The sequence below is a fragment of the Harmonia axyridis genome, chromosome 7 (assembly GCF_914767665.1).
Source record: "Harmonia axyridis chromosome 7, icHarAxyr1.1, whole genome shotgun sequence".
NCBI classification, from domain to species: domain Eukaryota; kingdom Metazoa; phylum Arthropoda; class Insecta; order Coleoptera; family Coccinellidae; genus Harmonia; species Harmonia axyridis.
Window position 1 is genome coordinate 4438482 of NC_059507.1, and position 17441 is coordinate 4455922.

The 17441-nt window shown below is 35.0% G+C and overlaps 1 protein-coding gene across 1 annotated transcript in view; it reads right to left on the reverse strand.

The window, feature by feature from the left end:
* Positions 1-6580, reverse strand: part of LOC123685490 (apoptosis-stimulating of p53 protein 1) — a 262820-nt gene extending 256240 nt beyond the window's left edge. The window contains exon 1 of the mRNA XM_045625201.1: positions 6410-6580. The gene's annotated coding sequence lies outside the window, so the exon portion shown is untranslated. The remainder of the gene's footprint in view (positions 1-6409) is intronic.
* Between the last annotated feature and the right edge of the window lie 10861 nt (positions 6581-17441).

Consider the following 17441-nt stretch of genomic DNA (forward strand, 5'->3'; position numbering starts at 1 on the left):
TTGTCATGCTGTAAAATCACTTTATCATGTCTGTCGTAGTATTGCGGACGTTTGTCTTTCAATGTTCGGCTCAAACTCATTAACTGCATTCGATAACCATCGCCTGTGATTGTTTCAGTCGATTTTAACAACTCATAAAACACTACTGAGCATGGCCCTAGAACCGTGAATATTCGGTTTGGCCGTCGACGTGGAAGCATGGCCTGGATATCACCATGATTTTTTGCGCTAGGGATTATCGTAATGAACCCATTTTTCGTCTCCATTCACAATGCGCTGCATAAATCCCTTCCGTCTTTGCTTTGCAAGCAGCTGTTCACAAGCAAACAAACACTGTTCAACATCTCTCGGCTTCAACTCGTACGGCACCCAATTTCCTTGTTTCTGAATCATTCGCATGACTTTCAGGAGTTTTTAAATGGCTTGTTGCGTCACTCTTGATGATTCTGGCAATTCTTGTTACGTTTGACACGAGTCTTGATCAAGTAGTGCCTCCAATTCTGTATCTTCGAAAACTTTATCTCTTCCACGGCAAAATCATCGTTCTTGATGCGTTGAAACCACTATCGGCAAGTTCTTTCACTAATAGCGGCTTCACCATAGGTATTTGTAGGCATTCGATGAGCCTCAGTCGCAGATTCCTTCATATTAAAGCAGAAAATTGAAACCTCCAGCATATATGACCAGAATTTGGCTCATAAGCTGACATGTTTAATCGAGAATAACTTTTTGATGCAGACACGAATCGACTAATATTTCGATGGCGATATATTCACAAATACCTAAGCTTAATGTATGACATCTACGATCTAAGAACTACTACTACTGAAGAGCACATCCATTCATCGCTTCAAAGCAGATTATGTAAGATTTTTTCACCCTGTTTAGATATCCGTATTTTTATATACATATTTACTTATTTATTTTTTGTTTGTTTTATTTCAATTATAAGATATAGATTATTCCCATTACACTTTATTTTACTTTATTTTCGATTATCAGGGTTGTACTGGACTGTTGAGTTTTCATTTTATGCACCGCCCCATGAAATGTTTATAATGAAAGATTATTACAGGGATTATTTTCGTTGGATATATTTTTCCCAAGTTGGTATTGTAGACTAGTTATTTACTGTTTTTTTTTATCTGGGCGGAATTGAAAACCGGTGGGAGTTTTGTTTCAAAACTCTCTTCGATATTCTCACCAATTTTCAACAACTGTTTATATATAATGTATTTTTTGTATGATTATTGTTATGAAAAATATTGTTGGTAATATTGTTGGACATATCTATCATATTCATTTTATAGAAATACTTCTATTTTTTTTCAAATAACATATTGTTTTCATAGAGACTATATTATTTTTGTTTAAATACTCTTGTTTTCGTTATTGAATAAATATTTTTTGCACCGATTTTTCTTCACCGACTAAAATCCTGCAGAGTCACCCCCAAATACTGCGCTACGCCGCTGTGTACCAGTTCTTAGGATATTTTACTGGAAACCACAAAATATCGTTCGGATTACACAGTTCTCGTCGTTTTACTCTTCGAATCGTCCATCGGTCGATGAAGTCGAAGAATGCTGCTAGCCTTGTCATAATTTGTCCGCGTCAAGGCAACGAAAAATTTTTTCGCGTTGAAATTCGATATAATCTCATTCTTGGTTGACATGATGAGCGGGGTAAAATAATTGCGGGACGATGTGCAAACCAGCGGAGCTTGAAAAATGTGATGCGACGCGTATGTCTGCCGTTGAAGAAAAAAAAATGTCGATGTGTGGAGAAATAACTCCTGAAACGGGAAAAATTAACCAACTGAATAAAAAAACTTCGAGGGGAGCATTGACTTCAGGATCTTTTGAACGCTCGTTCATGAAATATAGTATAATCTAAGTATAAAGGGTGTCCCAAGTGGCTTGACATTTTAACCAACTACTCGACTTGAAAATCAAGCTCGTGAAAAATAACATACTTGAGCTTGACTCGACTTGATTTTAGATATTCATAGCTTGACTTGATATCAAGCTACTTGATATTACTTGAGATTTATATGCACGCGTCGCACGGCATAATATATTTCTGCAATCTCGTGTGCGCTTAGACTAAATAAGAGGATTTCTCAAGCGCCTAGAGACTGAAGCATTCGCCAGTGTGACTTTATTAGTAAGTTTTCTCACATTTCTATGAAATCTATTGGTAGATTCTGGTAGTTTCAGAAATACCTTTCCAAACTTGGCAAAAATGGCCAAGGATTTTTTATCAATGCCAGAATCTTCAGCTCTTGTTGAAAGTCGATTTTCCAGAGCTGCCTTTACAGTTACAAAAACCCGCAATAGTTCAGGTGACAAATCTATTAGATGCCTCATGTGTCTTAGATCCTGGATGGAAAATTATGACATCCAGCAAAGCCTGGAGGTTTCTCAATAATAAGAAAATTAATTTTTTTATTATTTTTTATTTTGTTATGATTTGAAGTAATTTAATTCATGTTTCTATTACAAAAGAGTTGATATTTTCGGTTCTTTTATTGATAAATAAAAGTGTTTTTTGCAAGGTTCCTTTTCATTTCATTATTTTTTCATCAGCTTGACTTGAAAATCAAGTCAAGCTGTGAATCCCTATTCCCAAGTTCGAGTGACTATTAGAAGTTTCTGTTCGAATTCTCGATATAATGGGATAATGATATTATTCGATATTTTCTATTAAGCTCAAATATATTTAAAACTTCTGATAAAACAGGGAACGGAAAGTATTTTTCTTTTCTGATATTACGAAGTATTCAATTCTGAGTGACTTTCAGACTTTCTGAACCCTTCTCGGCAGTGTGACCAGATTTAGTAGAAATCTACTTTTTTTAGTAGATTTTTCGCATTTTCATGGAGTTTTTAGTAGGAAGAAATCCTTCGGTAGATTTTAGTAGATTTTGGTAGTTTCTTTTTTGGTAGTTTTAAAAAAATGTAACCGAGACGGTTGGGAATATGGAAATTCGGTTGTCTAGATTGTTCCTATGAATCAATTCATTGTTCATTCTCATTGAGGTTCTACATTCTACTTGTTTCTAGAAGAACGTACCTACTTAAACATAATAAAATCATAAAATTTCTTTGGTGGCTGTCGGCTGAGAATAAATACGAAGAATGATAGAATATCCGAAGGGTGTCTCATTAAAAACAGATGGTGTGTAAACTTCCGTTGAAAATATACCATTATCTCACATTTGGTATTCTATTTGGTGGAAAAAAATATGTCTAACTGGAATTTCATCGACAAATTTGGGTGGCTGCATATTTCAGATTTCGAATGCCAAATGCAAGAGAATATTTTCGGCTAAAAACAAAAAATAGAAACAGCATTATTAAAATACAAAAAATATGCTCGACTCGATAGATAGTGAAAATTTATATATGGATGTTAAAGACGATGATTTGACTGCAGATTGGTACTGATTTTTCAATTATTTTTTTTATGTTCAACTGTAGTATTTCATTTCTTTATTTAATGTTATTTTTATCCAAAAGATTTTAGTTTTTATTTCTATGTATATCCTTTTATTTATTCAAATATATAAATTTGTTCGTTTATATTTGCTATTTTGATCCTATTTGTTTTTGTTCGGTGTTTTTTCCTTTTTTTTGTCGTTTAAATTTTGAAATAAAATCTTGTTTTATTTTCGAATCTGTACGCATCTGTACTGTTTATCCTATTCATGAAGTCAAATTTAACCAAAAGAGACATTAGAATAAAGTGTATTCTGAATAATGTTCGAATCTAATGCAGCAGAATCTGTGAAATTTTGTCAAAAATATATTAGTAGATTTTTAGTAGATTTCTGAACGGTGTTGGTAGATTTTTAGTAGATTTCTGCGGCAAGTTTAGTAGATTCACCATATTTCAATCTGGTCACGCTGCTTCTCGGTTCAAAATTCTAAAACTACAGGTACAATTGGGTAAAATTAAATATTGGCATTCAAAACAAACGCGCAAAATGTTGGTTGCTGGAAATTTCATTCCTAAAAAGAGGAAAATTAACAAAATATGTATTATTCGAATATAAACTGTTCGAATGTAACCCCAAACATGCAATTCCTAATTATTTTTTCAACATATTCATTTATTCATACACAAACTACGATTCGCAGTTTCAGAATTAATCCATTATCAATTTAACAACTTCACATATATTCATTAGTTATATGAAATAATCGCCGAGGGGCAAATCAGTTAGGTAAATCGTAATATTTTTCAAATAATATTGAATAATGTGAAAGAGGTCCTCGTTTGTTAATCTCTGCATATATTCCACAATAATATGATTCACTATTTTGTTGACCATGGGAGTAGAATAGACTACTATACTCCATCAAGAATATCAGGTAGACTGAATTCAATTTTTATCTTTTACTACTAATACCGTTGCTACCAAGAAATAGTAGTAAAAAAGGAACAAAAACTATCCAGACTTCCTGATATTCTTATAACATTTTAACTTCTACAATTATCATCCAATTTTGATAGAGTTTGGCACGAGTATTCCATTTGGGACATAATTTTCATAAATTAAATTTATGAAATATAGTAATCAGCCATGTTCTGAAGTAGAATCCACAGACATACGTAGTGCAAAATTTAGTTCAATCAAAATTATCAGGTGTATTATTTTCTATTCTATAGTCATGATATAACACTACTATTAACCCTACCTTGTATCGTTTTGGGTTAAATTGAATATATTCTGTTTATTTTTCCCTTTTCTCAATGGAAAAATGGGTCATGGTCTCGATAAATATATGAATCCCAAAGAAATTCATTTGAATAATATTAAATACAAGTTAGTCTAATATATTCTAATAATAATAATAATCAAATATTCACAATGTAAGAAATCTGAAAAAGCAACTGTGTATACCGAAACAATTGTTATTTACATAATAAATCTGTGGAATTTAGAAGACCTTGTATTTAATATCAATGAAATGGATTCAGAAACTAACGAATAAAATAAATGAAATAAAGCACTAACAGATTCCTTGATATCTTGGCTTTCAAATTAAATGATCTGAAAGGCTATAAAGCACTAACCTAACTCTCACGTTTTTTCTTAGAATATTTCCCTTGCACAACACAACATATTCTCAAAATAGTTAATCAATAAGCTCTTCTATAAAAATATCAAACCTTTATTTTCGCCAATAATAACCCAACAACAAATATAGGTAAGCACATCAATTGCTTAGAATTCACACGCAATTCTTCAGTGATAAATGAAAAGAGCTGACAGTGGAACAGTAATGTTTCCGATGAATCAAGGCACAAAAAAATCCACAAAAATAATTGCTGAAATAGGCTAAAGGGTTCAAGAGAAAATGAACTACGTTGAGATTTTGTCCGTTGCCCTGATTTTTGCAGTGTGTATAGAGTGTGTCAGAGTGTTAGAGGTACAAACGAAAATGAAAGATTTCCCAGATAATTTCAAGAAGAAAAGGTCTGCAAACGCTTTGTTTTCGAGATTCGGGGTGTTAAAGTTTGTTTTTTTTTAATTTTTTCCTCATAGCATCCGCAAAACATAAGATATTCAACTGAAATTTGATATAGTTAATGCAATTTAGAGTTTACATCACATGATATGCCAATTTCGAATATTTTCTGAAACAGTGCCTGAATTTTTCCTACAGAACTCCTTTTTGGTGGCTCGCTGGTATTAAAAAAAAAGAACTGTATTCTAATACTAAACCTTTTGGTTTCCTGTAGTTTTCTTTCACAAGAAAATTCACACGTAAATTGGGCATTGATACTCCAATTTGAAGTTTTCATCGTTTGATATGCTAATTTTGAATGCAGACCTACAGGGGGATATTTTTTTCTGGAAGAGTGCAAGCTTCTTCCTACCAGAACTTTTTTTTTGGTGGACCCCAGATAGTTTAAAAAGAAGTAAAAAGAAACTTTGGTCCAGTACTACACTTTTCGGTTTCATATTGTTTTATCGTGATCTGCTACCGATTTAGAGAAAAAAATTTCAGAAAAATCTCTTGAAATCCTCGGGAGAATTCACCAGTAAGCTGTGATGATTAATTAATTAGTTTTGGTGCTTATTTTTACCCGATATGTAGCAGTGATTAAGATTCGATCGAGGTTTCGATTAACCGAGGTTATCTTCATAAAACGGTAAGACTACAAGAAACACCCTGTATCTCGGAAACAAAACGTTTTCGGGTCCTTGTTTATAGGACTTTTTTTCTTAAAATTAACCAAGGAATCTCTGATTTTCATTTGAACCTCTAAATTAGGATATTTCGAATAAATAAATAAATATTGAAAAAATCGTAGAAATTAATGTTCTTCTTATTTTATCTGATAAAGTACGAACCGAATTCATAAACTACAAAAAAAAACAGTCCATATACCTCACCTTTCATTGACCACCACCCAATCCTCACACAACCCATAAATCCAGAGTGCTCTGTCAAAACCACCAAGAACACACCACCAACCACAAAACACCTCGCGTTATAACGTCGCAATCTAGCAATCGACAAGCGGACCAATAGCATCCAACCTCGCGCTACGGTACCCAAAACAAACTAAACGCAAAAGCACATCCGAAAATAAAACAATCAAAGAGGAACGCAAAAGTCGGGTATAGCCTTGAGGCGTGAGAGATCAAAGCCACACATGGACACGAGGTCGGCCCGAAACGTTGCCCAGATGGTAATTAAAGGCCAATCAGGAAACCAATCGGTAAGAACGCAACTCACGATCCAAGTGGACAACAAGACGTCTTAACAGATATATCGGAGATGAATCGGATTCTGCGATACTCGCGTAGCTGGTTACCGGATGACGGAGATCTGTCGAGGTTGGTCCATATCCTCGCGATCGGTACCAACATCAGCCCAGGGGAAAACGGTATCGGCGAAGATTATGTCTGAAGATGTTAACTCCTTCTTCCTTCTCCCCGTGAGACGGCGAGTGGAACTCCTAACAAATTAGAATTCAATTCATAAAATCGCGGTGTTGAATCATTCTATGTGGTAAAGGTTGGTGTTGACTTGAATGTTTCCCCGCAGCTTGTGCTCAGTCGATTCGAGATTGTTATGAGGTTCAGGTCTTGTTGAAAAATGAGTTGGTGTAGCTTAAAGGTGCTTTTTTACATCTCCCACTAAAATAAAAATGTTTTTTTCTATGAAAATCTACGGTATAACACATCAGTCAATAGGTTACGGGCCCAGTCAGTAAACACACATTACTCCTTAAAAATTCTGCTCTATGCGTCCCCTTCACCTTTTATGTAGGGAGATTCGTCTGTGCATCCGAATTAGGCTTTAATCTCAAGAATTGCTCTTTGTCTAGAGAAAATTTTAACAGTTGTTGTCGATGAAGCAGAGTCCAAATAATTATTTTCAATCCATTGCTTTGCTCGAACAGTATATTTCCCATAAAAATAGTGTTTTATCAATACACGAAACTGTACCGGGGCATTGTATTCTTGAAAAATACGAAAAAGCCGATGAACTTGCAAAAAGGGCATCTAGATTAACACCTGTTGGAGCTGAGCCCTTCTGTGGGCTTGGAAAAGACCAACATAAGATAGCATTCCAACAATTGGAGTGGGACAATAGAAAAACCCTCTGGAGGAACACTGCGAGTCTTGCTATACCATGAAGCTCCTGAAGCTACCACCATCTGAGCTGTGCTGAGCTTCGGGTAATGGTGAGACTGCTGATAAGACACTGTCGGTGCAAATATCTTTTGTACCGCAAATAGATACTGTAAGTCAGCAGATGGGATTTGCATTTGCATTTGCGTTTGTCATGCATGCGCCCTTGGAGATCGAAGGACACTATCTCAAAAAAGAGGGATTTCCAATAAGAGGTTTCATTTTGATATTGAAATAAGACTAGTGTATTTTGAGAGAAATAAATGGATGTTTATCTTATTGAAAAGAAAAAGGTATGCCATTAAGAATGGAAGACGATATCAGCCAAATGGTCGCTACAGCTACGGTTGCAGCTTGCAGCACTAGATCGTTTTCATGGAATTTTCCATGACCAATTCGCATATTTGCAGCTGTATGTGCTCGATAACTTCATGAATTACATTTTTTAGGTCTTGAGTCGATATTGGAGCATTGGTAAGGACTTTATTGTCCCCGTGGCCCCAAAGAAAAAAGTTTAAAGATGTTAAATCACGAGATCTCGGTGACCAATTGTGATAACCTCTTCGAAAAATAACGGCCAGAAAACTCTTGTTGCAAAATTGTGATTGTTTTGTTGCTTGTGTGGCACTTAGCGCCGCCTTGTTAAAGATAAGCGTCGTCCACATCAATATCTATCAATTTCGGACATGAAAAAGTAATTGATCTTAGCCAAGATCCAAGATGGACGAGGAATCAACAAGACTGGGTTTTCGTCAACACGTCAACAGCAGCAATATTCTCAGTTGTTCGTGAGCAACGCACACGGTTTTGATTATTCACATCACTCACTTGTCCCAACAGAAGTTTCTTCACGACGACCCAAAAGTGCTTTAGTTTTGCGAATTCTTCCCAAAATTGATAAAGAATCGACAAATCCATTCTTTCTTCAAACTACAGGCTACAACACCAATATTCTAATTTGTTCTTAAACGACGCACACAGTTTCCATTCTTCACATCATAATTTGTCCCAACAGCTAAAATTTTACCCCCAGTTTTGCCACATTCAAATTTTACAACAAATAAATTTTACTTGTTCAAATATATCCTATCCAAGCATTCCTATAAATATGCAGAGAGAACTGATCAAAATGGTTGAGCTCTTCGAAATTCCATCCTATAATATCATAACGAGCCCACCGGTGCACATACCTTCACGTCAGATCAAATTGTCCCAAAACCTCCCAAAACAAAAGACCTGAAAACATTTTTAAAACCATTGAATTTCAATTTGAATTACTGCATGACCTACACCCTTTAAAGTTCGTGGCTTTCATAGACCTATTCATTAAAACTCATATAATCCAACTCATTTTCCATCTACACTTTCATTGAATAGATTTGAATGAACGCACAAATCCGCCATGTGTGCTCTACTAACATTTTCAATGGGGTCTATGGTTTCTGTACCCTTCAAATAGAACATTGGCTATGTTCTTTGCGTGCTTGTACGTCTGAATTAGTTCATGACTCTGAATATCTGCCTACTCTAATAACGACAAACTTGTAAATATGATTCATTGACTCTGTCATTCTTTCTTGCTCCTGAGCTGGTATGCCTACACTTACAGCCTCGGTGTCGTTCAATATGGTTCTATGGAATTATTCATTTCGCATACATCATACCACTATTGTTACAGATTTATCTTTCATCTTCTCGGTTCTACGTATTATCAAGATTTGGTTGGCCTTTTACTTGCAACTAGTTACATTGAGTTATGGATCATTATTTTGAATCTTTACGAGTTATTTCTAAAAAAGTGTTTTACTTTTGCATCGACTTTTGCCAAATGTGACTTACAACAATTTCACCATTATGTAGTGAATTTTAACAATTTCAAAGCGTTGTTGAAGCGTTTATCGTTCCAGTTTTGATAATGACGTAGTTTCTACTTGCCAAATGTCAAAAGATGACAGCTGATATGATAGCGTGCTATTCAAAATGAAACCTCTCATTGGAACACCCTGTATTATAATCATTCCTTGAGCCCTATTATTGCACAGTAATATTTCGATACGAAAATATGGTAGTTTTAAAAACAAGTGATTAATCTTATAATTGTAGGTAAACTACCAATAAACAAACTGACAAATGGTACCATCTATTATCTTAGTTTGAAAGTGCATCCTTGTCTCTGCTGGAGTAGCCTCATAAATGAAACCTGTAAAAGATTGTCAGCAATATTCATGATAAGAATGAGTAAAATTACAGTTGCAGATCAAACTGATGTACATAGTGTGATTATGTATAAAGTTATCATGTAAGATCAATCCAACGACTCAGAAATAATGCTTTTGAAACAAAAGTTAGCAAGTCTTATCTTATTTTGACTACAGAAAGCTGTATTCAAGAGCAAAGGTTTGTTCTTTCTTTAACAGTTGATAGATGTCGTCTACATTTAAATATAACATATATTATTAAGTCTTGTCAAGCTATTCAATTAATTAGATTGAGTTCCATTTTTACATGTTACTTCAAAGAGTGCTGTAAGGAATGGACAAAGAAATAACTAAATTAATTTCAATTTTGAAATTCTCCATGGTAGTAAAAATCCAATTCAGCAGATAGTTAGAGTAATGTTTCGAATTCTTCTCCAGATGAATATTGCTCAGGCAACACATTAAACTTTCATTTTATGAGCGCCACCTAACGTTTGTTTTTTCGATTTCTTCATTGTATGAATGAATTTCTGTAATTATTGTATTGGAATGAATTTGTGGGGAATTAGAAATGCGCTATTTTTATAATAAAAGGTAGTTAAAACCACCGTACATTCAGTAGAGCAGTAAAGCAAAGAAGTATTCAATATTTGTTACAAAACAAAAACTTTCATCACAAAATATTACAACCCTTAGGATAAAAATCATATACCAAGGTGCTTTATAAATTTCAACGATATCTTAGTAAATTTTCAAAAATATATGATTCCAAAACTCTTAGAGCTAAGACTGAAGCACTGAAAATTATTATATTCTTTAAAATTATTGTAGCAATAATAGTTGATTTTTTGTCTTTAAAATACATGGATCTAGATTTCAAGCTAAGCGAATCAATATGGTATAGAAACTGATTAAAGTATTTAATTTCATCGGAATTCACCTCAAATTTTTTTAATGAAGCTCTGAAATTAACGCACATCACGAAATTTGAACTGAGAGTTCATCCTTGGAAATAATTAACAAAATGTTATAAAAGTATGTATTTGGTTTATTTGGATAGATCCTCACTCAAGTCGAGGTTGCAGGTATTGGTTCTTAATCGATGCATGTAAATCAAATATATCCAATGCTTTAATTATAAATTTTGTAACGATTTAATTTGTTGATAATTCAACCAGAATTCTGAATTTGATTTAGCAATTTTTGTTGACGACCATTTCGTGACATTTGTTGTGAAATATCGTGCGTTCATTTCATATTCCAGTATACTTTCTATAATTTATTGAAAAATACCATCTCTATCTCACCGATGAAGGTAGAGAGCATGAGAAATACAAATTTTGTAATTTAGGTATTAGTATTCCTTGAGCCTATCCGATGTTGTGCAACATAATCACGAAAAGGATATTGCTTGTAATATTGTATTAAAAATATGAAAAAACTCCACGGCCTCAGGTACATTATGAACTAAAAATTAGTGTAATAAAGATATGGTAATCATTATGCGTTATTATGTTGAAATTCGATGGAATAACATTTGGCATTGAAGTATGAAACGAAAATTTCATAAATAAAGCAATTAGGATTTCCCTTCAATAGAATATATCTGAAAAAAGTAGGAATAATAGTGGAAAACTTGCAGCGTCCCAAATTCGTTAGAAAAAAAATGAATGACACATTTTCGAGAGAATTAATTCGGTGAAAACTGCAACCTCATAAATTCAACTGTTTTAAAGCTATAACAGAAAGTTGGAAAATGGCGTGAAATGAAAAGTTCTAATAACTACTTTATTACTGATGCTATAAACTGGTGCTATAAACATGTATCAAAAACATTCTACAGGCATTTGTTTCAGTAGAATCCATTGGTGCAATCGTTTGTTTTTATTGGCATTAGTTTGGTTATACGTTATAATAAAAACTTGTCTTTTTTTCTAATGTGAGCCATAATAATTTCTAAAACAAATAAAATTGTTTTTTTTCCTTCCCAAAAATGTATTACATGACATGATATCTAAATTTCATTTCAAACTTGAAAAAAAAAATAAACTATAAAACTTGTAACTATAAAAATCATCAAAAGTTTCATTTTCACGGGGCAAATCAACCAAGTGCCTATCAATGAATTTCTGATAACTGAAATATTCTGTGGCCACCAAAGTCTCTGGATTTAACACCGTTAGATTTTTTCAACATTTTCAAACTGATAAATGTTGGGATCGAAGAAAAATCTCTAACGGTGTTAAATCAGGAGATATACATATACGGGATATTATCTAACAATAGGGACACCTCACTTTCTCTATTAATTTCTTGAGTCAAGCTTGAGCAAATCGAAGAGTTGTATCTCGAGACGTTTACAATCGATTTTATCAGATCCCATTAATTAATATACACGATATATGTACACTTTAGGAAGAAAGTGTCGCAAGTAAAATACACCTGAATAGTCAATGCATCAGACTGCATTCTACTTCATCCATATTGAGAAAGTGTTCCATGAATTGTGCACTTATGGAATATTCCATTGTTGTTGAATGAAAACACCTAATTCGTTTCGTGTTTAATTACAAATATAATGAAGTCTTGTAATTTGCTGTGAATAATAAACGTCTAAATTTACGTGGAGGTGAAAATTGTGGGTTAATAAACATTTTTCAGCTTAAGACGGCTTACACCGTTAATAAGAAAGGCTTCTCAGAAGACTTGTATGATTTTATCCGGCTCGAAGGACCATAAAGAATGTTTGTATTTGATCACTTGTTTGCTTGATATATTTTCACTGATGCATCCAGATCCGGGTCGAAATAAAAAAAAAACATAAAAAGAATATATGATTTGACAGGAGTCCGACCTTAAGTTTGTCAGATATTGCGTTGTGAGTGTAGCTACTTTTGTTATTTGAAAAAAGATGAAAAATAAAAGAATTTCGTGTGCTGATAAAATATTGCTTTTTGAAGGGAAAAAATACAGTTGAAACAAAATCTTGGCTTGATGGAGAGTTTCCGGGGGCTGCACCAGGAAAATCAATCATCATTGATTGGTATGCTAAGTTTAAACTTGGTGAAATGAGCACTGAAATCGGCGAACGCAGTGAACGCCGAAAAGAGTTGTCACCGACGAAAAAATCAAAAGTTCACAAAATAATTTTGAATGACCGTAGAGTTGATCGAGAAAGCAGACGTTGTGAAGATATCATCTGAACGTCTACATCATATCATTCATGAATATTTGTACATGAGAAAGCTGTGCGAAAATGGGTGCCGCGCGAGATCACAATCGATCAAAAGCAAAAACGTGTTAATGATTCTGAGCTGTGTTTGAAGCTGTTTAAGTGCAATAAACCTGAATTTTAGCGTAGATATGCGACAATGGATGAAATATGACTCCATCATTTCACTCCTGAGTTCAATCAACAGTCAGCTGAGTAGACTGCACACGATGAACCGAACCCAAAGCGAGGAAAAACACAACAGTTAGCTGGCAAGGTTATGGTATCAGTCTTCTTGGATACGCAGGGTATAATATTCATTGGTTATCTCCAAACGGGCAGACCATCAACAGCGATTATTATATAGCGTTTTTGGATCGTTTAAAGGATGAAATCGTTAAAAAACTGCCTCTTTTGAAAAAAAAAAGGTGCTGTTTCATCAAGACAATGTGCCTTGTCACAAATCAATGAAAGCAATGGCAAAATTGCATGAATAGGGCTTCGAATTGCTTCTGCATCCACCGTATTCGCCAGATCTGGTCCCCAGCCACTTTTTCCTGTTCTCAGACCTCAAAAGAATTCTCGCTGGAAAGAAATTTAGCGCCAATGAAGAAGTAATCGCCGAAACTGAGGCCTATTCTGAAGCAAAAGACAAATCGTACTACAAAAATGGTATCGAAAAGTTGGAAGATCACTATAATCGCTGTATCGCCCTCAAAGGCAACTATGTTGAATGATAAAATCGAATTCTTCTAAAGAATTGTGTTTTACTATGGTAGACTTTTTTCTATTTTGATATTAAACTGCTACAGGTTAGTATTATCACTGTATCAATGTTTTATCGCTGGAAATAACAGGAAAGAATATCTGGGGAATGCGATCTGTTCGAGGATTTATAATCGGATTGATCAAATGCAATTATCAATATCAAGGTTAATAAAAATACAATAAACCCGAATGACCCACAATGTAAACCTACCCACGCGTAAAAGAACCCACATAATCGCAAAACGGTACGTTTTACTTTCTTACAAGCGTTCTGCATTTCATTTTCTTTTGTCGAGGAATATTCATAGGTCATTGACAAAGCAAGATGCTGCTCACATTTGTGTTCTACGCTGTCCAGGTCCGGGAGAAAGCTACGAAATGATCGACGCAGGTTTTTTTCCTACATTTTGATTCCATAGTGGAATGTCAGATACTAAATGAAAATTCCTCTGGAACATTACCGGTTAGATCCGAAAATGAATTTTTTATAAAAAAATATCGCTCGAATGTTCAAAATTGTTGCTTCCACTCCACTAATCATTGTGATCATTGAACTCGCAAGATACATTTCAGACCTTCCTGAACAACGTTGGTTATTTGTCTGTCGGTCAGTGTGTCCCCACATCATTGTAACATTATTAACTTCTACAATTCTTACCAGATTTGATGGAAGGACCCCGTTAGGGAAGTAACTTTCTGTGAATTTTGCTGAATTTTTAGTATGTTGTATTAGGCCAATTGAAACGTCCCCGGTCTGATGCACAGAAGGCGGTGCTAGTATTAAATCCATATGATTTTTAGTTAGTAATTACCTTCAAACGAAACATGTCAAAATTTGACAGCAGTCCGACCATAAGTTTGTGAGATATTGCGTTGTGAGTGTAGCTACTTTTGGTATTTGAAAAAAGATGGGAAAAAAATTCGTGTGCTGATAAAATATTGTTTTTTGAAGGAAAAAAATTTAGTTGAAGCAAAATCTTGGCTTGATGAAGAATTTCCGGGGTCTGCAACCGGAAAATCAACCATCATTGATTGGTATGCTAAGTTTAAACGTGGTGAAATGATTACCGAAGACGGCGAACGCAGTGGATCCTCAAAAGAGGCTGTCACCGACAAAAAATCAAAAAGTTCATAAAATAATTCAGAATGACCGTAAAGTGAAGTTGATCGAAATAGCAGACATTGTGAAGATATCATCAGAACATGTACATCATATAATTCACGAATATTTGTACATGAGAAAGCTGTGTGCAAAATGGGTGCCGCGCGAGCTCACAATCAATCAAAAGCAACAACGTGTTAATGATTCTGAGCAGTGTTTGAAGCTGTTTAAATGCAATAAACCTGAATTTTTGCGTCGATATGTGACAATAGATGAAACAGGGCTCCACAATTTCACTCTGGAGTCCAATCGACAGTCCGCTCAGTGGACTGCACACGATAAACCGAATCCAAAGCGAGGAAAAACACAACAGTCAGTTGACAAGGTTATGGCATCAGTATTCTGGGATGCACAAGGTATAATATTCATTGATTACCTCCAAAAATGCCAGACCATGAACAGCGATATTTATATAGCGTTATTGGATCGTTTAAAAGATGAAATCGTTAAGAAACGGCCCCATTTGAAGAAAAAAAGTGCTGGTTCATCAAGACAATGCGCCGTGTCACAAATCAATGGAAACAATGGCAAAATTGCATGAATTGAGCTTCGATTAGCTTCTGCATCCACCGTATTCGCCAGATCTGGCACCTAGCGACTTTTTTCTGTTTTCAGAACCCAGAAGATTGCTCGCTGGAAAGAAATTCAGAGCCAATGAAAAAGTCATAGCCGAAACTGAGGCCTATTTTGAAGCGAAAGACAAATGGTACTACAAAAATGTTATCGAGGAATTGGAAGATCGCTATAATCGCTGTATCGCCCTCGAAGGCAATTATGTTGAATAATAAAATCGAATTTTGCCAAAAATATGTGTTTTACTATGGTAGACCAGGGACTTTTCTGTTGGCCTGTTAATATTTCAGTGATATCTGACCAAGTGGAACCATAGAAAGTTCATTGCAAAAATCCAATAAAGCTCAACAAATTCTTGCTGCACGACATATCTTTCCTGAGTTTTAAATTCAGCATCAGTGTAATTAGTGTGAATAAATTGACAGACACCAACCACCGATACCAATGGTATCTGGCTGCTCCCGTGCCACACCGAGAACTGTGAAAATCGGAATTCAGATCCGGATCACTCAGTATCCGAGCTGACCCAAATTCCTAAAGCGCCACTGCTCATCAGACACGCCAGCCGAAAAAATTGAAAAGCTGGCCTTCGTCAGTCTCCGAAAGGACCATTAAAAAGCCGGTTATTCTTCTAGTGAAACCGGTGACGATGACGGAGCCACAGAATTATTCGATCATCAACCACTACCAGAAGAAATGAAGGAAATCACGCACAATATACAAGGTGTTAAGCTTTGGAAAGTGTAGGATCCCAACATCGAATAAAAGGAGTAAGGCACTGACGTGAAATCAGGAGCTTTGGAGGCCACAGAAATGAATTGAAAAAACCCCGGTCGACCTTGGTAAAACACATTTTTTGGCAAAATTCGATTTCATCATTCAACATAGTTGCCTTCGAGGGCGATACAGCGATTATAGCGATCTTACAACTTTTCGATACCATTTTTGTACTACGATTTGTCTTTCGCTTCAAAATAGGCCTCAGTTTCGGCGATTACTTCTACATTGACGCTAAATTTCTTTCCAGCGAACTTTCTTTTGGAGTCTGTGAACAGGAGATCTGGCGAATACGGAGGATTCAGAAGCAATTCGAAGCCCAATTCATGCAATTTCGCCATTGTTTGCATTTATTTGTAACACGGCGCATTGTCTTGATGAAACACCTCTTTTTTTCTTCAAATAGGGCGGTTTTTAACCAAAAAACCATCAAAAAGACAAATAAATGTGCGTACCAAAGAGAATATTCTGCTGTAGCGCGAAATGTTGAAGAAGAGAATGCCGAAATGGCGGTATCTACGTCGCTGTTCTCCACTTATTGGCCTTTTTCCTGTCCGAAGATGAGCATTTTCACTGAAGAATTGTGTTTAGTGATGCAGCTCATTTCTGGTCGAATGGCTTCGTCAATAAGCAAATTTGGAGTATATGGGGCAAAGACAATCCTCAAGACTGCAGTTCAGTGACGAAATTCTAGAGAAATTTCTGATGAGGCACACTTCCATGACCATGACCACGTTAACATATAAAATTGCAGTAATGGAGTGAAACTAAAAGGCAAATCATGCAAATGAAACATTTTCGCTCATCTAAAGTTACTGATATATGGCCGGCAATATCAATGGAAGAAATTAATAATACTTTTATGAAGATCAAAGGAGCCGTTCTGTTCCTATTCATACAAAGCGATGATACTGAATTTTTTGGCGTCAGCATTTATTGCAGGAATTTTTGAGGTACAACTGAAATTGTAGTTAACATTTCCCATATCCAAGAACACTTAAATTAAAAGAAATTATATGCAATAAAAATACAAAGCATATCAATAATCACTTGAGTACTTCCTAAGGTTTTTCATTGGAAACCAAAGTCATTCGA